At 34.2% G+C, this 27753-nt stretch overlaps 1 long non-coding RNA gene across 3 annotated transcripts; it reads left to right on the top strand.

Annotated features, from left to right (window-relative positions):
- The first annotated feature begins 1664 nt into the window (after positions 1 to 1664).
- LOC115927181 lies at positions 1665 to 27753 on the top strand. 3 transcript variants are annotated; one of them, XR_004065485.1, is made up of 8 exons: positions 1665 to 1949; positions 13007 to 13089; positions 14234 to 14284; positions 15396 to 15446; positions 16651 to 16701; positions 23228 to 23275; positions 26417 to 26540; positions 27567 to 27753. It is a non-coding gene; the product is annotated as an uncharacterized LOC115927181 (long non-coding RNA). The 3 variants fall into 3 exon arrangements; XR_004065486.1 differs by having other exon boundaries at positions 1922 to 1949; positions 13010 to 13089; XR_004065484.1 differs by lacking the exon at positions 1665 to 1949 and having other exon boundaries at positions 12961 to 13089.

The following is a 27753-nucleotide window of genomic DNA, read 5'->3' on the forward strand; positions in this document are numbered from 1 at the left end:
ACACAATATATACATAGCTTTTAATGTCTTCAGTATATACAATTATATCATATCATCTATGTACAGCGTGGGTGGATAAAAAGAAACTCAATAACTCATCTAATACACTGATTATTATAAATCATCGCAATTATTTAAATTATACAGCTCTATCAGAATACAGAGTTGAACACAATGCACTATCAATCATATCTTTCAAATCAAATCGTCTCCTTGTTTTCTGTTGTGTACTCACATTAATCACCACATTCTTACTTCATTAAGTAAACATGAATAAGTCATACTTTCCGACAAAGTGATTTTTTTAAAAAGAAGTGCTTATGAATTCCAGGAAATCTACAGAGTAAGTTTATCATGACCAATAAAGCTAAATTTGACAGAAACAGATATGTTTATGTTCTAGTTCATATTTCCAAGGTTTCAAGGTTTTATTATAATAATATGTCTTGTATACCCAGGGTAGCCTCATCAGTATTAATACTGTTCTCCCGAGGGCCCTGCAATCATATTATTACCCTGGTTTATTCTACATTGTAATTGGGTAAACTCTAATTCCAAGCAGCCACAATATAACTTATGTTAGCATTGACTAGTAGCCCTGCATCTGCTTTTAATCTTCATCTAAAATGGATTTACATCTAAATCACGGGCTTTGGAAATTTTCATTTTGGATTTCAAATTTTGGTCCATTAGCACTGCTGATTCATATTGCATAGAAAGAAACCTGGGACCTGTTTCACAAAGCCTTTTATCAATGACAAATGACAAACATCAGTGACAAATCTGCTGATGACCAATCAGAAGCAAGGATTTCAGTAGCTTATAACAAGAACTGTCATTTGTCACTGATGACAAGTTTTGTGAAATGGGGCCCAGAGAGTCAAGAATACTTTTTAAAGTCTTGAGGAAAATATGAATACAAAGAATACAGGTTAAAAGAGAAAGAGGAGCGAGGGAAGGAGGAGAAACAAGAGATCTAGAAAGAACAAAGAATGGTGTAGGGAGGGGGAGAGAGAGAGAGAGAGAGAGAGAGGGAGGGGGAGAGAGAGAGAGAGAGAGAGAGAGGGGGAGAGAGAGAGAGAGAGAGAGAGAGGGAGGGGGAGAGAGAGAGAGAGAGAGAGAGGGGGGGGGGAGAAACAAGAGATATAGAGAGAGAGAGGGGGAGAGAGAGAGAGAGGGGGGGGGGGGAGAGAAAGAGAGAGGGGGGAGAGAGAGGGGGGGGGGGGAGAAACAAGAGATATATATAGAGAGAGAGAGAGATAGAGAGAGAGAGAGAGAGAAATAGAGAGATAGAGAGAGAGAGACGGAGACAGAGAAGGGAAGACAAATCAAAATAGATATTTAAACAAAAAAGTTAAAAAGGGGAATTTTTTAACCGACATGGGAAATAAACCAATATTTGAGAGAGAGAGAGAGAGAGAGAGGGGGGAACAAGAGATATAGAGAGAGAGAGAGGAGGGAGAGAGAGAGAGAGAGAGATAGAGGGGGGGGAGAGAGGGGGGGGGGGGGGGAGAAACAAGAGATATATATAGAGAGAGAGAGGGGAGAGAGAGAGAGAGATAGAGAGAGAGAGAGAGAGAGAGAGAGAAGAGAGAGAGAGAGAGAGAGAGAGAGAGAGAGAGAGAGGGTTTTCCCATGTAAACTTGTTGCCAATTTTTGGTAAAGTTGTTGCCTGTGAATGGTAAAGTTGTTGCAAAAATGGTAAATGTGTTGCTTTTTTTACCGATTTGGTAAAGTTGTTGCCCAAAGCAACAACTTTCCATATGAAAATTGGTAAATGTGTTGTCATCACCATTGACAATACACACGAGCCTGCTCCTGCGTGTATTATCGCATAGACTTTAAAAGAGACTACCAAGGCGCTTGATGGATGCGCATGCTGCATGCATGGAGTCCTACATATATACATGTAGGCCTATGTACAGTTTGACAGAATGATGGTGTTATGGGTGAGTAATTATACTTGTTGCCTTATCATCTTTGTTGTATTGATTATCTTGACTAATTGATTGCCACTGTGACTGTGACTGTGCTGTCGTAGAACGGTTAGTTATAACACTAGTAACAGTAAGATCAAGTAATGACTTGTGTACAACTACAAGTCAATGTTAATTAAATCAGGGTAGGCCTAGCCGCCTACATACATTATTGTATGTATCTTCAATAAATTAGCCCTAGGCCTACATCATGTACATGATGTACATGTCAGATCATGCAGGTACTAATATACTATAAATACTAGTACTATAACTGTTGTTTAGTGTTACTGTGTTGTTTGATTTGGACTAGTGTAATGTTAGGTTTGTGTATACTGTAGTATCTGTAGAGGGTCTAGACAAGGACAGGTACCTAATTTATAGAATGTTATTAAGAAGAAATCATGGGGGAACGAACAGCTAGCAGCTACATCATTAGACGGGGTCCAGACAACTCGCCACAAAGACATCTCAACCCTGGACAACTCGACACAATACCCTGGACATCTCGCCACAATACTCTGGACAACTCGCCATGGTCGAGTTGTCCAGGGTATTGTGGCGAGATGTCCAGGGTATTGTGTCGAGTTTTCCAAGGGCGAGCTGTCTTTAGGGCGAGTTGTCTGGGATTACTATAGGCTAGATCTACATAACATTAGTACTGATTTAGTCTTATTTCAGTAATTATATTCACATACTACAACCCTTGAAAATGTTTCCATCATGTCATAAATCCCGAACATATGCATTGGCGTAGCTAGAGTCAGAAGTTGAGGGGGGACTAGCTGGCATCATACGGGGGCACAGGTCTAGTCAGAAAATTGAATGCAAATTTACGATCAGGGGGGAAGGGGTCTAATCGTCTTCTTTTATCTTCCTTTTCCTTTCCCCTTCTTTTTTTCTCTCTTTTTCTTTTTTCTTTCCCTTTTTTCATTATTCGATCGGAGGGGGGGGGGGGGGAGGGCCTCAATCGCCTACATGTATGTATTCTAATAATAGATGCACAGACAAAGGGCTCCCCATCATACAACTACAAGACTGAAGCTTTGGTCGAGGGGGGGGGGGGGGGGGGGGGTCCATGGCAGTTTCTAAGGTTAAAAACTAATTTTTAAAAAGCCAACCAATCTTGTGTTTTCAGCTAATTTCTTTCACAGTACTGGTACTTTGGTTTGTTATACATCCTGATGTGGATAGTTGTGAAATTTAGAACGATAAATATCAACAATTCAAATTTTCAAGTCCATATTGTTTTGATGCTCGTGTATGGGCAAGTCCAAGGTATTTGGTAATTTTGTGTCATATGTGTTTCATAAGTTATTCTGTAAATATTGAATCAGAATCAAATTATTCTTTGCTTGGGTAAGCAGAGCAAGTATGTTTTGAAAAGACTTTACATTTTTACATTTTAAAAACTGTATTTTTCCACTATTTGTTAGTCGCTTCTAAGAATGAAATTTCAAATCAACCCCCCAAAAAACTTCCCAAAACTAATTGTGGGGGAGGGGGCAGAGGGCCAATTGGCTCTGCTGGTTAATATAGCAGCCCTTGTACGTACCCCTTGTTTTGCAGGGGTGATCTACAGGGGTAACCTCGCTATTCATAAAACGGAAAAGGGGTCACTATTCATAAAGGCATGATTATTTATAAGGACCGCTATTCATAATGTGAGATGAGGGCAGCTATTCATAATTCACATTAAGGGTCATTACATAGTATACAAATAATGAATGGTTATGAGTTCAATAGTGCGAATATGTTCATGAGTTGAAAGATTAACATTCTATTCAACGAGGCGTCAGCCGAGTTGAATAGAATTAACGTTAATCTTTCAACGAATGAAAATATTTGCACTATTAAACGTATGAAAAACATTCATTATTTGTTTTATACAACATCGAAGAAGACCTAATAGAACGTTAATCAACAAATTATGCTTTACTCCTTATAAAGATAAATTAAAGTTCGAGTCAAGCCTTTTCGATTACATGCAGATTGCCTTCGCGTCAGATACACGCAGGGATACGCGCACTATTCATAACACGGGAACAGGGTTGCTATTCATAATACTAGAAGAGGGTCGCTATTCAATTCTATGAGAAGAGGGTTGCTATCCATAATACGAGAAGAGGGTCGCTATTCAATTCTATGAGAAGAGGGTTGCTATTCATAATACGAGAAGAGGTCGCTATTCAATTCTATGAGAAGGGGTTGCTATTCATAATACTAGAAGAGGGTCGCTATTCAATTCTATGAGAAGAGGGTTGCTATTCATAATACTAGAAGAGGGTCGCTATTCAATTCTATGAGAAGAGGGTTGCTATTCATAATACGAGAAGAGGTCGCTATTCAATTCTATGAGAAGGGGTTGCTATTCATAATACGAGAAGAGGGTCGCTATTCAATTCTACATGTATGAGAAGAGGGTTGCTATCCATAATACGAGAAGAGGGTCGCTATTCAATTATATGAGAAGAGGGTTGCTACATGTATTCATAAACATGAGGAAGGTGCGCTATTTATAATACGAGGAGAGGGTCGCTATTCATAATATGAGAAGAGGGTCGCTATTCATAATATGAGAAGAGGGTCGCTATTCATAATATGAGAAGAGGGTCGCTATTCATAATATGAGAAGAGGGTGGCTATTCATAATACAAGAAGAGGGTGGCTATTCATAATACGAGAAGAGGGTAACTATTCATAATATGAGAAGAGGGTCGCTATTCATAATACAAGAAGAGGGTGGCTATTCATAATAAAAGAAGAGGGTAACTATTCATAATATGAGAAGAGGGTCGCTACTCATAATACAAGAAGAGGGTGGCTATTCATAATACGAGAAGAGGGTAACTACCCATAAGGACCAAGAAGAGGGTCGATATTCAATTCTATGAGAAGAGGGTTGCTATTCATAAACATGAGGAAGGGGCGCTATTTATTTGTATTGAGGGTCCGTACCCATAAGGACCGAGAAGAGGGTCGCTATTCATAAAACAAGAAGAGGGTGGCTATTCATAAAACAAGAAGAGGGTCGCTACTCATAATACGAGAAGAGGGTCGCTACCCATAAGGACAGAGAATAGGGTTGCTATTCATAATACAAAAAGAGGGTCGCTATTCAATTCTATGAGAAGAGGGTTGCTATTTATAAACATGAGGAAGGGGCGCTATTCATAATTTGTATTGAGGGTCACTATTCATAATACGAGAAGAGGGTGGCGATTTATAATACGAGATTATCAAGATTTTTAGCCAAATAAGATATGATTTTGTGACCGTCATGCCATATGCAATCAGTGCTGGCGTCCCCTGTATTATGTCTTTCTTTAAAGGTAAAGACCAGTAATGGTCATGCGATTGCATTGTGAAAGAAACGTTGTGGAATCGATCAGAAAAGGTTGATCATCTAGCATCTAGCATCTGCAAGGTTCTGGAATCATCAAAATGATAGGAAATTTGGCCCATTCGTCGTAAAGTTACAAGCACTATACACAGAAAGATGTATATGGGACTACCCTTTATCTCTCACCAGACCATGAGAGAAACAAATTTACCAAATATATGAATTAGTAGGCGGTTTCCCGGCAAATTTTTTATCATCATGTATTAGTCAAAACATATTCTTTCACATGATTGGTAATGAGAGCTTCCATTTCATTTTTTGAAATTGGGGCGTTTCCAATACTGGTCTTTACCTTTAAAAGTATATATTACCTTTTATCTTTGATAATTATATAGAGACATCCTCATAACCTAGCTAATATATTTGCCCCACTTCTGTGATGACAAAAATAAAGTAAAGCATAACAACTTATCCTATCATAATTTGTCCCCATTGTGAGAAATCTTGCCCCACCACTCTGCCCCTTACTGATCTTATCCTGGCTACGCCACTGAGACATTAAGTAGAACAAGCAGGCCCATGCTATTTTAGAAACTAGTAATTGTTTATACAGCAATGTTTTAGTAGGAAATGGTTTTTAATAGGACCTATGGACGTACAAATTATATAGCCTTAGCCATATGTCATATCCAGTGCCAAAAGTCAAGGACAGGCACCCAGAAGCTTTTCAATTTTCGCCAATGTAGAGTTTCAAGATTTTCAATACATACACCTGTACCTCAGGATACTAGTACCGGTAATCATACTAATTAACCTAACTCTATTCATCCACAATCTTGATTTCCTGAAACTTTCCTAACACCAAAAACATTAGGAGTTGGACTGGACCAGAAGCTAAGTAATTCCCTGTAGAGAGGCGGGGAGGGGGGGGGGGGCACTTTGATATTGTGTTTTGTTTGGGGAAAAGGGGGCTTGAACACTTTTGGACCTTTGAGGTTTTTTGCAGTAATGCAATCTGAATATAAACCAAACATTTACTGTCTTTTTTTGTTGGGTGGGGGTGGTGATGATGATGGGTAAGGAGGTCTGATATAAGGTCTAGTTCAACAACAACAACAACAACAAAAATATGTGAGAAATTTGGTTATGTTATTATTTTGGGGGTGGGATATCTAGCCCTTGTAGCAACAAGGGGGCAGGATATAATGATAAATACAGAACAAAAACAGGAAAAATATGGAATGTAAATACAAATATGCGTGCAGGTTCAGAAAAAGTTTAACATTAATCAATTTGAGACATGATAAATTCAAAGCAAACACGGAAAATACACGCAATAATTAATCAAATCCATTTCTGCATGCATTCTGGTTCACACACGATATATAAAGAATCAATAACTTTAAACAGCCAAACCAAAATATAAAATTACAATAAAGTGAACAAACCAAACGAGGTCGACATAAATTGTCATGAAACAAGATAGATAATTGCAGAACAAACACATCATTACATATGAAATATCCCCAGCCCCCTGCCCTTTATGCCAATGATGACAACTCGGACATTCAGATGTCAGACATTTATATTTATTTCCGGGGGGCTGATTGATGATTGGGGGCCCGGGATGATGGGTTGTTTAGATTACTGGGGCATGCCTTTTTTCTTTAATTGTTCAGAAATGTATGTTTTCAATATAAGTTTTCAACAAATATTCAGGGCCATGAGCCGCCCCCTCCCCCCATAGCTTTACCATAGCCGTGGGGGTGTCCCCCATCCAATATTTCCCTTTCTTATTATCATTCTGTCTGCTTATTTAATTTTTATGAATAGCGACCCTCTTTCCATATTATGAATAGCCACCCTCTTCTCGTATTATGACCAGCGACCCTCTTCTCGTATTATGAATAGCGACTCCCTTCTTCGATTATGAATAGTGGTCCTTACGAATAATGACTCTCTTCTCGTATTATGAATAGTGACCCTCATTCCACATTATGAATAGCGACTGTCTTCCCGCATTATGAATAGTGACTCTTTTCTTGTATTATGAATAGGGACCCTTAGGAATAACGACAAAAATTTTGTATTATGAAATGCGACCCTATTCTTAGATAATGTTAATTATGGATACAAGAACTCTATTTCAAGTCAGGAAAAAACAAGTTGAAGATGCTATAGAGAACATAGAAAATAGAGAACTTCTAAAGAAAGTGATATACTATTTTTGTTTTGTTTTAGCTAATGAAATAAGAAGAAATGATAAAGACACTACTCTATAGAGCAATGACAAAAGGAAAGGATTATAAATAATTAAAGGCAAAGCAGTGAAAAATTTAGAAGAAAGAAAAGAAACTTCAAGAAAACTTGCTCTAAAAGATATATGTATAAGAAAACTTACTCTAAATGAAACTACCAGAAAACTTACCGGTACTCTAAAAGATAGTGATCAACATTTGAGATGAAAAATACAGTATCATGTAACCTGTAAAACTTGCAGTAATAACCAGGATTTGTTATGTTGTATAATACAAGTCTACTGTTATTACTTTATGCATGACTTTTCAGTTGCCCAAAATAACACTGTAGCTCTTAAGTTTATTGTTCTCACAAATATGGCAACTAATGATGAATATTTGAACTGGTTTTTCATAGCAGAGGGACTGTTAATGGATTTATGTTTTTAGTGTATACCATATACAATAGTTTTGTTGGTTATCAATTTATTTCATTACTATCAGATCAGTTTGGTGAAAACATCCCTCTTTTTAATCCAAGCTTCAAAGAAGGTGAAACAAAATTACTGAATGTCACAGTTCAAAACCTCTTTTATATATACATTGCGTCCCAGAAAAAACGAAACCGAGAATTATCAATATTTAAAAAAAATTGAAAGATATTGAGAATTTAGATATCAAATTAGGTGCAGATATAGATAATACTGAGCTTCTTGACAAAAAATAATGAAAAAAAATGATGAAACCCAAGGTTTTATTGTTCGTTCTCTAATCCAATGGACTGAAGAAGAGTTCCAGATATTTTTGTAATTTATAAAACAGAGTTGTAGAAAAGAAGAGTATATTTAGATTAGAGAATGATAGTAATGACATTAATCAACAAACGATTTTGGGAGAAATTCATTCATTTTATCAAGCCCTGTATAAGAGAAGATGCAATGATAATAATTTGGATGGTATAATGGTTAATTTCTTAGATTCCATTGAACTTCCTCAATTAAATGAAGTTCATAAAGATTTTCTTGAAAAACACATTACTAAGCAAAAATTGTTGGAGACACTTAATTCAATGAGTCATAACAAATCACCATCACTGGACAGTTTACCTGTGGAATTTTATATAGTTTTTTGGAAAGACCTTTCTGATATGCTTTTAAACTTGTGTAAATTTTCTTTTCTGCAGGATGGACTAATGTCTACCTCTCAAAAGAATGGAGTTATTACTTAGATTCCTGAAAAAGATAAAGATACTTCCTATCTACCAAAATTTAGACCTATTTCCTTATTAACAGTAGACTACAAGATTTTAGCCAAAACTTTAGCAAACCGTTTGAAAAAATGTCTGTCATACTTGACCAATCTTTTTTTTTAAAGGGTAGGAATATTGGAAACAATTTCTGGTTGATAACAGATTTAAATTGAATCTTATACAGACTCAAAGAAAATTCCAGGTGCAATTGTTCTGCTTGACATTCAGACAGCTTTTGACAGTGTTTCTCATCAGTTCCTTCTTGGTGTATTACAGCATTTAATTTCAGTAATAAATTCATTAACTGGATATAAATGTTTTATTCTGGTCAAAAAAGTTATGTATATAATTATGGAAATTTGATAAATTCTATTAACATGAGAAAATGATATTTTTCAAGGAAGTCCCATATCTCCATACTTGTTTTTATTAGTTATTGAAACTATGGCTCTTACTATTAAACAAAACTTTCAAAGCGAAGGAGTACCAGTTGAAAATAATATATATCTTTATAAATGTAATGCTTCCTGGGAGAAATTTAAATTGTTTAAACAAATTGCTGGCTAACACCCAGTAAATAAAGATTGATTGATTGATCTGTAATTAAAAAACAAGTCAGAAAAAATCTTGGAACTAGTGGGATTTGAACCTGCATCTACTGGGTGTAAGCCAACAATTTGTTTAAACAATTGAAAATATAATAATAATGTAATAATAGTGTAAACTTATAGAGCCCACACACCGTCCAGGGACGCTCATGCCTCTAGCAATACATAACAATATCTTTGTTAGCAGATGATTCCACATCTTTTATTGATGGCTCAGTTACCTCCTTTAGATGATTGTTTGACACTATTGGTAATTTTTCTGATAGCTCTGGTTGTAAGCTCAATATATCTAATTCAGAAGCAATATGGATTGGTTCTAAGAAAGGCTCTTATGCATTTCCTTTTCTGTTAACGGTTAAAAGTGGAATAACTCTACTTTAAAAACTTTAGGTGTCCATTTTTCTTTGAATTTAAATCAACTATATGAACTTAATCATAGGACCAAACTCAAATCCATTAAAAAGACTTTAAAGTGCTGGCTGGTAGAATCTTATCCCTCGTTGGGAAGTTCTGTGTTGTAAAGACCCTATTGTTGCCACTACTCCTTTTTTTCTTCCTTCTGTCTTATGTGTTAAAATACCACAGAGTTTTTTCAAACGATTAAATACTTTGTTGTTTAGATGTATATAGAGTGGTGGAAATGGTAGGGCCAAAAGACAATACATGTGTAATGAATTTTCTTTGGGTGGTTTACGAATGATTGACCCCTACTTTCGTCTGTTTCACAAAAAATGTCATGGGTTAAAATGCTCCTTCATGATAATTATGACAGTTGGTGGAAGTCTATTAAATTTCTGTTTGTAACAATTTTAGTGATAGTAAGGATATTCTATGGAACACACATGCATCTGAATATGTTCTTAACAGATTAATCTCAAGTCAATTGGCCAAGTCTCTCCGAACATGTTATATATTTAGGGGAAAAAATTTGGAAGCTGAATTTGATTCACCCTTTTCCCAATTGGTTCTTGTCAGTTTATTTGGTTGAATAGAAACGTTTGCTCAAAATGAAAGCAACATTTCATATATCAGGATAGCTAGGTTAGACAGAGGTAACTGTTTATTAGTGATTTACTCAACCCTCCTCACCCTGGTAATAAACTATTTGAGGAGCTTATTCTTGATTATGATATTAGTGCACAGGACAGGAGGAAATGCAACTTTTGAATGTGAAAAATAAACAAAATGAGAGGTTAGTCTCACTTAACCCCACATGAAATTATTGAAGAAATTAGAACTACAGTCCACACTTTTGAAAACTCAGAAAATTCCAAAATATGCATACAGTGTCATGTTAAAACCAGGTGTTTCATACAAACAAATGATATTTAGGAATGATTTTCACAACTCTGATGAGGTCAAATGTGAAAAAAATCATGTAAATAATTTTAAATCCACCATAAGTACATGTATGCACTCTTTCTATTTAAATTTATTTCTTAAAGCACTAGGTTTGAATGATATTTTGTATAAAATCAAAAGAAAGGACTCCCCCAACTGTTCCCTTTGTAACAATTAATGCCCCTGAAACCTATATACCGGTACATCTTTTTATTGAATTTCCTATTGTAAAACACATTTGGGATGAAAATATTATTTTTCAGGAAACCAAAAAGCCTGATGTACAAAATGTTTCAACATTTGAAAAGATGTTTAGTTATAATGTCGATAAATTCCTAATATATTTGTTTCTTTGACCTAAATATTATACTTACATGTATGTTTGCAAATTCAAAATAAACCACCAACCTTTTACGGTTATAAAGCATGTACATGTATTGCCGTTAACAAAGATATTGAATATCGTATTGCTAAGAAAAATGACAAACTTCCAATTCATTTTCGGAAATGGAGATTTAAGTTATGAGTACAGTTATTAATTTCTGAAACTACCTTTTTTTTTAAAATACTTTCTTTTTCTCCCTCTCTGGAAGAAAAGGAAATTTAATTGTTATGATCTGTAATCCTGTCTGTATATCTACAAAAGCAAAATTATTATGATGATTGCTTTTTTAATCTTTCAAATTCTACATACTTGATACTTAAATGCAAAAATGTTTATCCCTCTACTAAATTAGACACTTGTTTTTTTTCTAATTACAGAGGATAGATATGTGGAAGAGAAAAAGTGACTGCTTTTATTACATGTAGATAGTTACGAAGCACTGTTTTCGTTGTATGCTGTTGTATTGCTGCATTTTGTTTGTTTTTTGTTTGATTGACTTGATTTATGTTTGATATCTTATCAACAAATTATGAAAACCCAATAAAAGTGGCTAAAGGCAAGTAATTGCTGCCTTAATATGAGCTGGTTGCCCTGAATTGGGGAAGGGAAGGGAGTGGGAGGTTTTGCATCCCCCAGCTTAGGGAAGTCATCTAATTCCAGAATATCATTGTCCTCTGATTTCCTGCCTGTTTCACATCTTTACTGCAGGTTTAATTAATGGCTGTCAAACAGGTCTTGTATTAATTATGCTCATTATCAAGCTAGGTATACATTAGTAAACTCTGTTTCTGTTGGTCCTTTGGAACTCCATCAAACTTGAAAGAAATTTCATTCAGATGGAGGACAGGAAGTACATTTTGTTTAAGTGAGCAAAGGAAGCAGGTTGAGACAATTTTACACTTTACCGTTTGAAAATGTATTCTTTAACTGTTGTTGTTGGTAAATCACACATGATGTGGGTACATCATAATCAATTTTCTGACAATTTTTCCAAAGCTAATAACAGAGCATGATGCTTAAGTTTTAAGCTCATATCATGTTGTCCTGTTCATCCTTTGGACCTAAATGTAAATATAACCAAATATAATAAAAATAACATTGGCAGACACATTTTACAACTGACTAAAGATTACAATTCTGTGTGAGTGAATCAAGTGAGTTGTGATAATTTTCACACATTCACAACTGGAAAATGGTATTTCTTCTACCATTTTTGTTTGTAAATTATACCTTTTGTTGGTATGTGTGTTGCATTCTGTCAGTTTGTTGTACCAATAACGTCAGTTTGGTTTACCAATGTTACCAATGACTATGGAAAACGCCATAAAAACCAACAACAACAAATAAGTTTTATCCAAAAGCATTATTAAGGAGGCATGTGTCGCCCTGTCCCCTGGCTACATTAGTGCGAGTAAGGGCATGGCCATCAACTTGATAAAACCTCAATAACATACTGTACACATGTAAATACCTATGATGTGCCCATACTGGGTGTTTGTAGATTTAGTTGAGAAGTGGAGTTGGGTCTAGAGTCTAATTTAGATGTATCTTATGAATTTCAGAATTATTTAGTCACAGAAAACATTCCAATTTATCTAATTTGTATTTGTTATAGTATGTTGATTTTCTATTTTAATAATTAAAACTACCATTTTTAATCAACTTTAGTTCCAACTTTATTTTGCTGAGCTTGCTGAACTTGCTGAGCGCTATTAAAGTTTGGAGTCATACCAGTAATGCTCAATAATCACTACATGACATAATTGGTTTCAATTTTAAAAGAAAAATTTGATGTTTCTGCTAAAACTAATGTAATGTAAATTTAAGGCATCTCTTGAATGTACAAGTTTTGGTCATTGTCTCTTAGCAGATGAATGAGATGAGAATTACGAATGGAGGTGCTCCCAGTGATTCCAGAGCTGTTCTTCCAAGAGAGTGTCAACTAGCACTGTAAGTTTGCCAATTTTTTTTACACAAATGAAAGTCCTTTTCTATTTTTAATTTGTATTGTAAGTTAGGAATCTGGCTTTTTGTTTGTATCTGTAACATCTCAGTCTTTACCCCAGCCTGAAAAAGCTGTAGACTTCCTTGTTGTTTAGGTTGAACAAGTTTTGTTTTTCTGACATCGCTTACAGTTCTGTCAATAAGGATAATGATTTTTAAAATAGGGAAGTACCTGTATGTAACACCAGTCATGAAAGTGGATGTCCATCTTGTTATTATGTTGGTTTAAAAAAAAGCAAGAAACAAAATAGTGAAATCTAAAGGGAACTCTATATAAAAGCTAAGACATTTAAGACATGTTAAAGTTTTCAAGTTGATGAGTTAAACACAATACTTTGTAATTATATGTTTTCTCTTGTGAGAAGCCTTCCCATTAATTATCACAACACAACCATCCTTAATTGATCAAAGGAATAGATCTATTTTGAAGAAAGATCAACATAATCAAGAGTTAGTAGGCACTCCCTGGTTCAATAGGACACAGGTGCTAGAAAATGATTTTTTGGAAAACAAGTAGAAATTGATGACTATTTCTCTACCCCAAAAATTGTAGACTTTAAAATATTTTGCAGATATCCAACTTCTGATTAATTGAGCATACTTTCAAATTTCATAACTGCTTGTATTTTACACTTCCCTTTTTCTTCAGTTTTCACTGATTGCTTTCTGATGTTTTAATGATGTTCATTATTATAATACTCGTGGGCGAGACTCATTTAAATTTTGGCCAGGAAAAAACTATATTTTTTAAACCTGTAAGAAACAATTTTTCTGTTATTTGGAACCCTATTCCTCCTGACATATCCTTAAGCACGTCTTTACTATATGTCAATGATTCTACCATTTTTACTTTGTATGTCACATATGTTTTGAATATATCTTTCGAACATCGTTTGTAATTTTAAATGTTGTTTTAAAAAAATGGTCGAACCAATCAATGAAATGAAATGATATTCTTGTAACAATAATTACATTGTACAACATGACCTATAAATTGTTTTCAAACTTATGATTTTCTAATGTTTACTTCCATTTGTATTACCTGCCATGAACGATGCCCCTGTCATTTTTGTTTATGTCCTACATATAGGAGCCTGGATGTAAGGATGTTCCTTCTGGATCAAGAAGCGATTTGATTGTGGTAAGTTTCTGGCTAGTGTATTGATATGTAAATACCCCTCATAAAAAGTTCTGCAAGTCAGGTTTGAGCACTGATATTCCTCATTTTCATTTACTGCTCTAATTTACTTATGTTTACGAAGGGAATCCCCCCCCCCCCCCTGCAATGATGCCTATTTTTAATGATGTTTTCTCATGGAATAAACAGCAATCCTAAATATATCCAAAAGCAAAATGTTTTATACAACACTGTTATTGTCAACGGTGAATTCTTCTTTACTTTTGAAGATGGATTGTGTTTTTAATGATGTTCAGGTAGTTAATGCCAATAATGTTTGTAAGATGAAATGCATTTGTAATCAGCTGATTGAGAAATTGTCATTGTGTTTGAGTATCATACATTTGTTGCATTTTGTTTGAGTACATCATACATTTGTTGCAAGTCTGTCAGTTTACAGCTTTTAGTCCTGCATATAATTACTTTGCAAGGCCTCAACATCTTTCAAACAAATGTAGAATGCGTTCCTGACAATTACAATGCATTTTGCAACATTTCACTTTTAATTTTGCCTTAGACTCATGTTTGTTGCACATTCCATGATTACATACAGATAATCATTACAAATGGGGCATCATTATGAAGGGGAATAAACACCATTTAAATTCACACCAAATTCAAGGATATTGTTATACGAGAGACATCATCAGTCAAACTTGATTTATGAACATTTATTTGTATGTGACTCTTAAAACTTAAAATAGTAATCCTGAGAGTAGGTCTTTGTAACTCTTTCAAACATGTTATGTACCTTAAATCTTCATGTCCTTTCACTTTATTCCTATTGATTTTGTTTGTCTTTTAAAGCATATCAGCTCCTTTTTGTTATTGCTTTTGCAAATTAAAATATGTTGCAGGTGCAGTCAAGCCTTCGAGCTTGTAATTTTGAATGTTTGTTTTAAAAAAATGGTTGAACCAATCAATGAAATGAAATGAAATTCTTTAACTAAGAATTACATTGTACAACGTTACCTATAAACTGTTTTCAAACTTATGATTTTCTAATGTTTACTTCCATTTGTATTACCTGCCATGAACGATGCCCCTGTCATTTTTGTTTATGTCCTACAAATAGGAGCCTGGATGTAAGGATGTTCCTTCTGGATCAAGAAGCGATTTGATTGTGGTAAGTTTCTGGCTAGTGTATTGATATGTAAATACCCCTCATAAAAAAGTTCTGCAAGTCAGGTTTGAGCACTGATATTCCTCATTTTCATTTACTGCTCTAATTTACTTATGTTTACGAAGGGAATCCCCCCCCCCCCTGCAATGATGCCTATTTTTAATGATGTTTTCTCATGGAATATACAGCAATCCTAAATATGTCCAAAAGCAAAATGTTTGATACAACACTGTTATTGTCAACAGTGAATTCTTCTTTACTTTTGTAGATGGATTGTGTTTTTAATGATGTTCAGGTAGTTAATGCCAATAATGTCCCATTCTCATTAATAAAGCTGTTTTAAATGATGTGAAAATGGCCATTTTTTCTTTAAGGGCAATCTTGTTTTTAAACTTTGTTTGTAAGATGAAATGCATTTGTAATCAGCTGATTGAGAAATTGTCATTGTGTTTGAGTATCATACATTTGTTGCATTTTGTTTGAGTACATCATACATTTGTTGCAAGTCTGTCAGTTTACAGCTTTTAGTCCTGCATATAATTACTTTGCAAGGCCTCAACATCTTTCAAACAAATGGAGAATGCTTTCCTGACAATTACAATGCATTTTGCAACATTTCACTTTTAATTTTGCCTTAGACTCATGTTTATTGCACATTCCATGATTACATACAGATAATCATTACAAATGGGGCATCATTATGAAGGGGAATAAACACCATTTAAATTCACACCAAATTCAAGGATATTGTTATACGAGAGACATCATCAGTCAAACTTGATTTATGAACATTTATGAGGGATTTATTTGTATGTGACTCTTAAAACTTAAAATAGTAATCCTGAGAGTAGGTCTTTGTAACTCTTTCAAACATTTTATGTACCTTAAATCTTCACGTCCTTTCACTTTATTCCTATTGATTTTGTTTGTCTTTTAAAGCATATCAGCTCCTTTTTGTTATTGCTTTTGCAAATTAAAATATGTTGCAGGTGCAGTCAAGCCTTCGAGCTTGTAATTTTGAATGTTTGTTTTAAAAAAATGGTTGAACCAATCAATGAAATGAAATGAAATTCTTTAACTAAGAATTACATTGTACAGCGTTACCTATAAATTGTTTTCAAACTTATGATTTTCTAATGTTTACTTCCATTTGTATTACCTGCCATGAACGATGCCCCTGTCATTTTTGTTTATGTCCTACAAATAGGAGCCTGGATGTAAGGATGTTCCTTCTGGATCAAGAAGCGATTTGATTGTGGTAAGTTTCTGGCTAGTGTATTGATATGTAAATACCCCTCATAAAAAGTTCTGCAAGTCAGGTTTGAGCACTGATATTCCTCATTTTCATTTACTGCTCTAATTTACTTACAGTATGTTTACGAAGGGAATCCCCCCCCCCCCCTGCAATGATGCCTATTATTAATGATGTTTTCTCATGGAATATACAGCAATCCTAAATATGTCCAAAAGCAAAATGTTTGATACAACACTGTTATTGTCAACAGTGAATTCTTCTTTACTTTTGAAGATGGATTGTGTTTTTAATGATGTTCAGGCAGTTAATGCCAATAATGTCCCATTCTCATCAATATAGCTGTTTTGAATGATGTAAAAAGGGCCATTTATTCTTTAAGGGCAATCTTTTGGTTTTTTGCTTTGGCAAATTAAAATATGTTGCAAGTGCAGCCAAGCATCGAGCTCGGACTATATAAGTGTGGATGGGGGACCTTTTTGTTTGGTGTACAAATGAGCCCCCCCCCCCCCCCATCCACACCTACTTCCAGGCCCATTGTTATGCAGCCTCTGGTTGCCTGATGTGAACTCTCAAAATGCTCTCTCTTTTATTTCAAAAGCTTTGAAGCTCACTTATGTAATTTTCATAAACCTAGTTGTCCACAGTTTTTGACATTATCATGGTGATTTTGTTTCACAAATTGTGATTGCAATTTATCTTCACATTCATCAATGAGTGTGATTAGTTAATGTCAAAGAACTATTTGTAGTTGGAAGGCCTGTAAGACATAATTAGATATGATGGATTGTTTTAGGATATATTGTGGAGGGTATCACAGGTGTACTGATAATTGATAAAGTTAAGTTCCCATCATTACTTATTCAACTAAGAATCAGTGATATTCTCAGTCTCTCAAAGTGGGAGATAGAAATCTTGTGTTGACTTCCCAGTACTCTTTTGCTCTTCATATAAGAACATCATGAACTTGTCTAATACAATCACTTGCCAATGTTAGTCAGGGAAATTGGCTTCCCTATCAGATATATTCAGAATTTCCAAAAAAACTTTAGATTTTATAAGGCACTCACTGTTTTCTTAAAAACCAAATAGCTAAATGGCTCTTTGAGAGCCTGAAACTTTTCAAAGATAAAGTATTAGAAATCAGTTGCCAATTTTTCTTGTAGTATGGACCTAGATTGACCTCCCATAGCTTGATGAAAAATTGTCAACTTTGCTTTATGTGCATGAGGTATCCCTGAACAGCAAATTGTTTACAGAATTTTGTAACAAAATTGACATACCATTTTTGGTTGGAGCTGAAAAAAATATGTAGCTACAAACAATATGATTATTTTCTATTGATGATTAATGAGCATAATTGGATCTTAAAGAGAAGGTTCATTGATTTTAAAAACTAACTTTATTGTCATTATTGCAAAGGTGAAACTTTGATTGGACAAGGTTATCAAAATTCAAAGCTTGGAAACATTCAAAGTAACGATTATTATCAGTTACAAAACGCTTAAATAAAGTGATCCATTGCTTGTAAACAAAATAAGATGCCATTGTATTTTCAGCTGCATATACACTGTGGTAGTTCGGCGTTTCAAAAGGGAACATATGCTGTCCATGCTATCATTCAGGGTTTTTTCAATTTGAAAGTGTGGTTTCTTTGATTGATCATTAACCCCTATCCTGTGTATTTACAAATAAAAGAATTTAGAATCGGTTTCATACCCCTTTTTGAATGGTGTCAAATGCCATCACATTTATATTCACTAAACTCATTATAATTTGAGAAATAATAGCATTGCAATTATGTTCATTCTTTGTGGGATGTCGTCTGCTTGGGCAGGGATGGTTCATAATGTGACATCATTAAAACATCGTTATTTTTCTGGCGAATCTCTCGTATATCCCAGATGCAATGGAGGTGGTTTTATATGTATTTTTATAAATCACCCGATATGCAGTCGACCTCAAACTTGTACGATGGCCATCTGTTAGCTTACCAGTTTCTAGTGAAGCGTTATTTGCCATATATTTGTGATTTTCTTTGAACAGGGACTTTAAAGAAAGTTAACAGTAATCTGAATCATCTCCTGTATTTTGATGGAACAGTACAATTGAAAATGTTGCTTCAGATGTTACATTTTCTGTAAACAATGTAGATCCCCAATTAACTCACTAGAAAAATAAATTAATGAGATTGTATATAGTTTGAATAAGCTTATTAGTTACTCCAAGTGATTCTATGAAAATGAAATGAAATCAAATTATAGTAGTGCATATTAGAAATAAAGTCAAAAATTGAAAAAGTTGTCTCAACGTCCGAAAATTTTTTCATTAGAGGTAGCAGAAGATATGAACTGCAGGAACTATCTATCATAACATTTTTGAACATCTCAAGGCAGCTAACCACCAAAACAAAGAAATTTTGCAATGCATCATTACAATATTTTTTATAGTTAAAACCAATTTTCTGTTAACAGTTTACTTTTAATGTCTAAATCAAGAAATACCATTTTAATGATGATAATCCATATTTTAGGATATCTGGAGTTCATAAATGTTTATTAAATGAGTTATCATAAGTCCTAACACAAGTCAAAACACAAATCAGGTCTTTCTTATCCAATCATTTTTGTGTAAGCACAAGAAGGCTGTTTCGGACATTACACAATTTCATTGTTAACACCATTTTTGATCATATCTGCAAGTTACGATTTCACAATGAACACTCCTGTTAAGGAAACTATTTTGATAAATTTATATAGGTTTGAATATAAAGATATTAAGAAATATGATGCTAAAAAAGTAAATCAAATTTTCTGTAAAATATCTCAACTTTTTGCGAAATTGATTTATAAAACATACAATATTGAAGCCACACTTTGTGATGCAAGGCATTGCTTGCTGCTTTAAACAGTAAATCCATAATTGTACTTTATCTGAAAAAATCTCAACAAAAGGGACTCGTAAAAATTATTCAGCCATTTTAACAGCACTTTCTGGTATGCTGTTAGCACGTTTCGGACGTTACACTAGACTGTTAACACTTAACAGACATTTTCATACTTTAACTACAGTAGTTTAAATGAGGGGCAAATATAGATGTAAGATTTCAATTTTTCAACCTCTCCTCTTGATATTTTTATTGTTGTGTGTTTGCAAATCATCAGGTTTTCATTTTCATAGAGGGTGTTCCAAATGATGTCATATAACCAAAGAATGTAGATGGTCAATTTAAACTATTTGGTAGATAACAAAAAGCTCAAAATCACCCACTTAAACAATACCCAGTGTACATGACATGGATATGCTACAGATATATAAGTAATTATGATCAAGTAAATGTTGTTTACAAAACCCCTATATAATGTTACAGTAGGATATGTAAAGCAAGATTAGTGAGTTGTATAACATTGTAAGAATATTGGTTGGCAAGATGTCTTTTAGTTTACTCATAGTTCCTATTGTTCTAGACACTTTGCATAGAACTTCATAGACGTGTGCTTTCCACTTTATCTTTATCAATATTAAGAACTTTGTTAAATTTGTATGTTTAATCAAATTCCCATTCATATATATTTTTACTTCACTAGCACACATCTTTGGAAAGTAAAACAACATAACATTTGCAGTTTATTTGCGCTTATCCACTCACTAACTTTTAGGAGTTCATTGTTCAGATTTTGGGTCAGGCATTCGACATCTTTATGCTTATAAAATATATTGGTATCGTCCGTGAACAGTATAAAATTCAAAATGGGAGAGACTGAATGTAAATAATTTAAATGAATTTAAGAGAGCAGGGGGCCTATAATTGACCCCTGCAGAATTCCACAGGAAACTGACTGTAAACTTGAAGTTTTAGAATCGAAAACAGTGAATTGTTTTCTATCATTTAGATAACTGCAAAATAAATTTGAGGGTAACTCCACGAATTCCATAACAATAAAGTTTTGAAAGGAAGAATATCATGGTTGATTGAATCGAAAGCCAGCTTAAAATCTAAAAATATATTACAATATCTTTTAAAAAAGCACCAAGTACATGTAACTAATCTATGTAGAAAGGATTACTACTGCCATTATTCAATACTTAAATTTGCATTCACAGTGCCTGTTCAAAGAAAATCACATATATCTGTAAGTCCGTATATATATATGGCAAATTATGTATCACTAGAAACTGGTAAGCTAACAGATGGCCATCGTACAAGTTTGAGGTCAACTCCATATTGGGTGATTTATAAAATTTTCCTCTTGAAATGCCGAACATACCACCGTGGATGCTGCTGAAAATAAAATGGCGTCTTATTTTTGTTACATGGATTCCTTAATTTTTAAATCGCTGCATTTTTTATCAAAATAATACCATGCACGAGGTTTAGAGTGAGGCAATAGATTAAACATTTAGCCTGAGGGTAGTGAAGTGAGAGAAATAACTGAAGAGAAGATGACAAAACAGGCAATGAAAATGTTTGAGATGTCATGGGACAGCGTCTGCTTGAGCAAATCATATTCAAAATGTGACGTCACACATCTCAAGTGTTCAGAGAGCTCTTCAGGTGCTATGCCGGGGCTGTATTTAAGCGCTTTGTAATTGATAATAATCCTTACTTCAAATGTTTCCAAGCATTGAATTTTGATAACCTTGTCCAATTAAAGTTTCACCTAGCTTTGCAATAAAGTTAGTTTTGAAAATCAATGAACCTTCTCTTAAATGATAACAATTTATCAAGAAATGTTATGAAATAGGCTTGCACTCTACAAGACACACTCATTGGTTGCATACATGTACAAATACAATTGATTAGCACAAGGGCTTACAGTATGTATTCATAAAACAATAATCAGTTCTAGTATCCATTTCCTATTAGAGAAACTTGTAAAACACATGTTCATGTTGCTGTAATTCTGCCAAATTTCCAAATTACAAGAAAAGGGATTACCAATTTGTGGGCGCAATAAGGTGAAGCCTCTTCAAAATGAATTTATTCATACATTTTTCCTTTCATTTCATTACCCTCACATGTACTAATGACAAATACCTTTCAAACGCTTGACCCTTCCAACAAGATTTACATACATGTACATGTATAAAAGAAAATAGCATTAATACCTTATTCAATGATCCTAAACATATATATTGTATCTTCCTCAAATGTATTTTGTACATTTATAAGGTACATGCAGTGTGAAATATACATGTAAATGGGCTTTAATACTGCTTGTCCTTTTTCTCTTGCTTATTTAACCATTGTTTATTGTCAAACAGAGAAATTGGAAAGATCAAGAAGAAAATAAATGTTTTTATGAATCTATAATGTATTATATTTCACATTTCACAGATAACTAGAATGATTGATTTATGCTCTGAATATCTTGGTATCCAAATACATGTTGGAGCAATGTGCAATCTAAAATACATGTTTAACCTAAACTGTTTGTCACTTATGATATCGGCACAGCAAGAGTAAAGATCAATCAACCAACCAATCAATCCATCCATCCATCCATCGGTCATCAAGTAAATAGATAAATACATATTAAGATTAAGAGCGTTATTGTTACTAACTAGTATTAAAACCTGAAACATACAAAATACATGTAAAATGTCCAATTCTCAGGATGAACAATGCATTAGGATTCCCTTTTTCTAAAACTTAAAATGGCTGGGAAACTTTTTACATTTTGTTGTTGTTGTAATTGTTAATGTTTTGCTTGTTCATACATATGTTTCAGTGATATTCTTGAATGACACATTGTACATGTAGTTTATAGCAAAGAACAAAGCAAGCTGATTAAACATCTATAGTGTAGAGTTTGTAGAAATTGATGATCTGATTGAAATGTTAACATTGTGTAACATCCAAAATAAACCATAGAATACATTGTACCCTGTCTTTCATAACATGCAAAAGAGAGTTATGTTTGTAAGTGAATTTTCTAAGAAGTTTTGATGACTACAATTGCTATTAGCTTCATATTTTACTCTGTTAGATCACATAAGCATTTTTAACTACACGTACTTGCAATGAACAGTACACCTTTCATAATTGAGTAGTCAATACAGACAAACTTAGTATATGTCCTAAACTAATTAAAACTGCACAATGTGTAATTTATTTTTTCCATAAATGTTAAAGAAGTATTTTTCTGCAAGCAATTAATGTAACTTAGGTCAATAATTCCTAACAAAAGCAATTGAGGCAAGTTATGATGTGAACGGTGGTGTGACATATGGAAATTATTAGGCAATGCACTGGTTCCCAATTTGTTTGTATTTATTTACCTTATATCATCAGTCATTAACATTGAATGAGTTTGACCCAAGAAAAAAGCATTTTACCTATTGAAATAACAACTTTAATGAATTTCAAGGTAGTGATAGGCTTTGAATTGATCTTATGATAACTTTATTCTTCTCTGTAAGACAGAATGCTTACCCTTAACTGATCACACTAAAATAAGAAGCAACAAAATAGAATGTTATGAATTTAATGCAATTATACTGATTTCATGTTTTCCCTCTTCGTTTACAGCTTACTGTTGTACAAAGTTGGCAACCGAGTATTGGGGAAGCAGTTGTGGTAAGCTTGAAAGAATTATCTTGATACGTTATTAAATGAGAAGAAAAAAATCCCTATTGTTCCCTATGCAAATTTATCCAGTCATTATAGCTAATATATGACAGGACACCCTACAGTTAATTTTAAAAAGAAAAAAATGTTTCCATGACAATATAGTTCCCTTCCCACTGTCCTAAAAGTTTGTTATCTTTTGATTTCTATATTATTTGAGCATGAGAAATTAGTGAAATTTATTTCTTGAAAACTCATTTCTTTTAACCTTAATAGAAGAAACCATCAGCTATAGATATTTTCTAAGGAATTTCTTGAAAAGGTATTGAAATATTTATTTGGGCAGACTTTTGCAACTCATCTTTTTGGGGGAATATGTATTTCTTGCAGGATGTTTGGATATCAAGAAAATTATGAAATTGTCACAATTTAATATAATTGAGCACAACAAAGTCACATGTAAGTAAATCACACTTGGGAGTGTGATTAAAATGGATTTATCATAAGTTTAGATTTAAAATGTAGTAATGTACCTAAACTTGTAAACATTTGTCAGTACTTATAGACCAGCTAGTAGAAACCAAACACTGTACATCCTTAACTGTCCAATAAACATTCTGCCCTGCTTTGTCAAAAGGAAGCAAAGACATATTATACCTAGTGGGCTCTTCTTCGGGCCAAATTTTATGCATGAACACTCGTCCTGCTTAGAGATATGTTAGGCAAGACATGCTATTGCATTAGGGTCAGTGTAAATGACAGATGCATTTTGCTCTTTTACTCTTTTACATGAAATGTCACTGTTGTCACTTGTTCCTTTTGCCAAATTAGGGCAGCATTTTGTAAACAAGTTTAATCTTATGTGACAAAAGCTCTCAAAACTCACCTTAGTATAGATACTGGGGGAACCTGAAATACATGTAGGGCTGTTTTCTATAAAGTACACTGTATATCCACAATAAAGTGTGTTTAAATGAGACGTGGATTGTAACTTTCTTGTAGATGATAAATAGTCCAAACCAATATTCAAATGATTAATAATTTTGCTTTCCAAGAAAATTTAAGCATAATTTTTCTTTTTGTTATACACATTTCCTATAAAACATTTGTAATGGGCAATTGTCTGTCTTTTCCATCCTACTTACAAATATTGTAGAGGAATTTTTTTTGTACAGTGTGTAAGATTTATTTGAATGAAATGTTAGGTACTCTGTGGGATAAAATGTAAACAAAAATTCTGTTACGCCAAACTTAGAAGAAAAAAATACTTGCCATGTAAACAAATGACACTGCTAGTAGATACATGCATATGTATGTAGGTACTTTAAAGGCATTGTTTAACAATGTTAAATCTGAGATGCACGGCCCTACATGTTATCAGTGTCTGTGATATGGTGTAATATTGAAGCCCTAAAAGAATCACGCTTCAAAATCATCACTTGTTTTCCCCAATAGACTGCAGGGCGCGACAAACCCGCTTGCCCGACGTCCCGGGGCAACCAAATTGAGCCGTCGGGCAAGTAAATCAAATTATCACTTGCCCGATTCGGGCAAGTGATACTTTTACAGTAATTTCCTAGTGTCCAAGAACTCTACCATTCACCCGTCAACTTCTTACCCGTCGTCAAAATCCAGAAGCAAAAAAGCGATCGTTCCGATTTCGAAAAAACTTCACAGACAGCTAGCCAGCTCAGCTAGCTCAGCGCGCATGCAACAGTGACACTTCAAGCCATGAATGCCGCTCCGCCTCCACGCACGGCCGGCCGGCCGTGAGCTAGCTAGAGACAGCTAGCGCGATCGTACCAGCTGCGAGCTTATTCGCGCTCTCTCTCTCTAGCTCTGCAGGCCGCACCGACAGGCCTTTGCTATTCTCTGATTGCCGATTGGTTGAATCACGCCAAATATGACGTCATTATTCTAGGGAAATGAACACGTGCGAATCGGAATGGAATAAACAACAGGGATTTTCTAGTAAGTACAAAAAGTCAAATGTTTGATATTTATTCATAATGACTGTTAATGATTGTGAACATATTATTTAAAACTCGCTGCTCATATAAATCAGATGAATGTTTTTGTCTCGTTTTCAATTTATTACTGCGGTCTCAAGATCCGACCGAGCGAGTCATTTTGATAATAGTATCGAGACCCCCAGAATATAAGCCGTTGTTGTTTTGTTTTCATGGTTTTAGCGACGTTGTTTAGTCTAGTTTTCGCATACTTATCCGAGATTTATCGTAAAATATCTTCAATATTATTATTTAGTAAGAATTTACAAATTTTGGCATGATATTTATAGCAGTGAATGATGAAATAAAAATGTCCGTACTTTATTTAAAATAGTTGATTACCCATTATTTACATGACGTTTCTTGATGGAAGAGTTGACCCAAATTATTAACAGCTGAAAATTAGCCTACGTTTCCAAATGACAGCGGCTTGCACAGACACACATGTGATGTTGCACCATGGTACATGTGGCTACCATTAATGACATGTTTGTATCATATTTTTTACAACAGGGTCATTATGCTTTTTTACATGACTGAATATTAAAAACTTAACCTGCTTGAACCATTCTACCTTGCCGAGATTCATGTGAATCTGATTATTTATGGAGAATCAATAAAATGCGTTTTTTAAACCTTCAACCATCCTTTGTTGACCATTTTCTTTGACATATTAGGTTATTATTCAGTACAGTTACACTGTACATGTACATGTATGTGCATTAATTTGCTATCTAAAACACTAACTTATCATTACGAGATAATAAATGCTTTAACCTCGAGTCCTTTTTCGCTTTAAAGTTTTGGGCAAGTGGAAATATTGTTTGGGCAAGTAAATTGAAAACCCACTTGCCCGACAGGGCAAGTGGTGAAAAAAATTCTTGTAGCACCCTGGACTGTAGTGTCAAAATTTGTAATTCCAATCATAAACATCTTGATAATCAGACAAGCGATCGGCTTGTAAAAGCCTTGGGGGTTCCTTACTGACCTAAAGGTTTATAATTATCATTGCAGCATGAGCTAATTCCAGGATTTTGTTTCAGAATCTGAGACAAAGTTACCGGATCCCTTTAAGTATTGGAAAGAAACAGAAATCTATTTTTTGAGGAGTAAGAAATTATATTTTCCACATTTCTTTCAGCACACAACGTGTCCTTCAGCGTAGACTCCTCTAACCAGATGGAGAGCAGACAATGATCAAGCTCATTTTACAGGCTGCCCTTTCAAATGCGTCCAAGATGAAGAAAAGGCCATTTCGAGCATTGGTAAGCATAATAATTGTCATATACTACAGCTAAATTATGTGAAGTATTAGATGCATAGATAATGATAATAATAAACTGTATTTGTATAGATCATATCACTTTTCAGTCCCTATGCACTTTAGTAAAAGTGAATTTTCAGTCTGTTTTTAAACTGGTCTACTATGACTGCCTCCTATACAATATCAGGGGTATGTTTCCCAAAGAGTTAAGTTTGACTTTAAAGATACTGTGTCCCTTTTGCAACCAACATCAAATTATGTAGAACATTGCAGGAATCATGAATATGGCATGTATGTCCTATATGTGAAATTTAAACGTTAGCAAAGTCCTAGTATTCAAATTATGTAAGGAAACCCGTTTACATTATAGACTTCACTGTCGGACAACATTGAGTGACTGACTGACTTCTTTTTTCTTTGGTAATAACATAGTACATAAATGAGCTGTAACATGCAGCATTTGTCTACATCAATAACCCACTTCTTATAATGGCCAAAATTAAACTGATCTGGTCTATGTGCAGCACAAATTATATGACCATTCGGTACAAGGGTCTGAAAATCAGACAATTTACTTCAGTGATTGCAATCTCTAATGTCGATTTGACAACTAATCGTCGTTGTTTTCCCACAAAAAGGTATTTTCAAGCCCTTTACTTTTGACAGAAGTTATAAATTAGTAATATCTTCCAAATGCCATTGGAATTTAATCTTTTCATTTATTTGGCCTGCAAATGGGACATTTACCTTTAAAGTGGCACTTAAAGTCCTAGTTACTTAATCTACCAATGAGATTTTGCGTTTAATAACGTATGCAAATTGGCCCTTACGTATGACTTTAAGTCAAACTTAACTCTTTGTAGAACACCCTTCAAGTCCATTTCATAGTTAGCTGTTGCTACTTGGAATGAGGTCAAACTCGCCATTATATGAAAAAAATAATACATATAATTGAATCATAGAAGTACATTTTTTATATGGTGCATGAATTGAAATTAACATATAATTCATTTTCTATTCCTTATAGACCAATGCTGTGTATGACCCGATGTCTAGGAAAGGACCCCTAGGATGCTCAGCGAAGGCTTTCTACAAAAAATTAATCATGTAACACTAAGGAATCTGTCACTTGTCAACAAAATAAAATGGCATTGTATTTTCATCTGTTCGCCTGTTCAATGCAGGGACCTATTTGCCTTCTATGCAAGGGGGGG

Source organism: Strongylocentrotus purpuratus, unplaced genomic scaffold, assembly GCF_000002235.5.
Source record: "Strongylocentrotus purpuratus isolate Spur 01 unplaced genomic scaffold, Spur_5.0 spur5_scaffold_20, whole genome shotgun sequence".
In the NCBI taxonomy this organism is placed as follows: domain Eukaryota; kingdom Metazoa; phylum Echinodermata; class Echinoidea; order Camarodonta; family Strongylocentrotidae; genus Strongylocentrotus; species Strongylocentrotus purpuratus.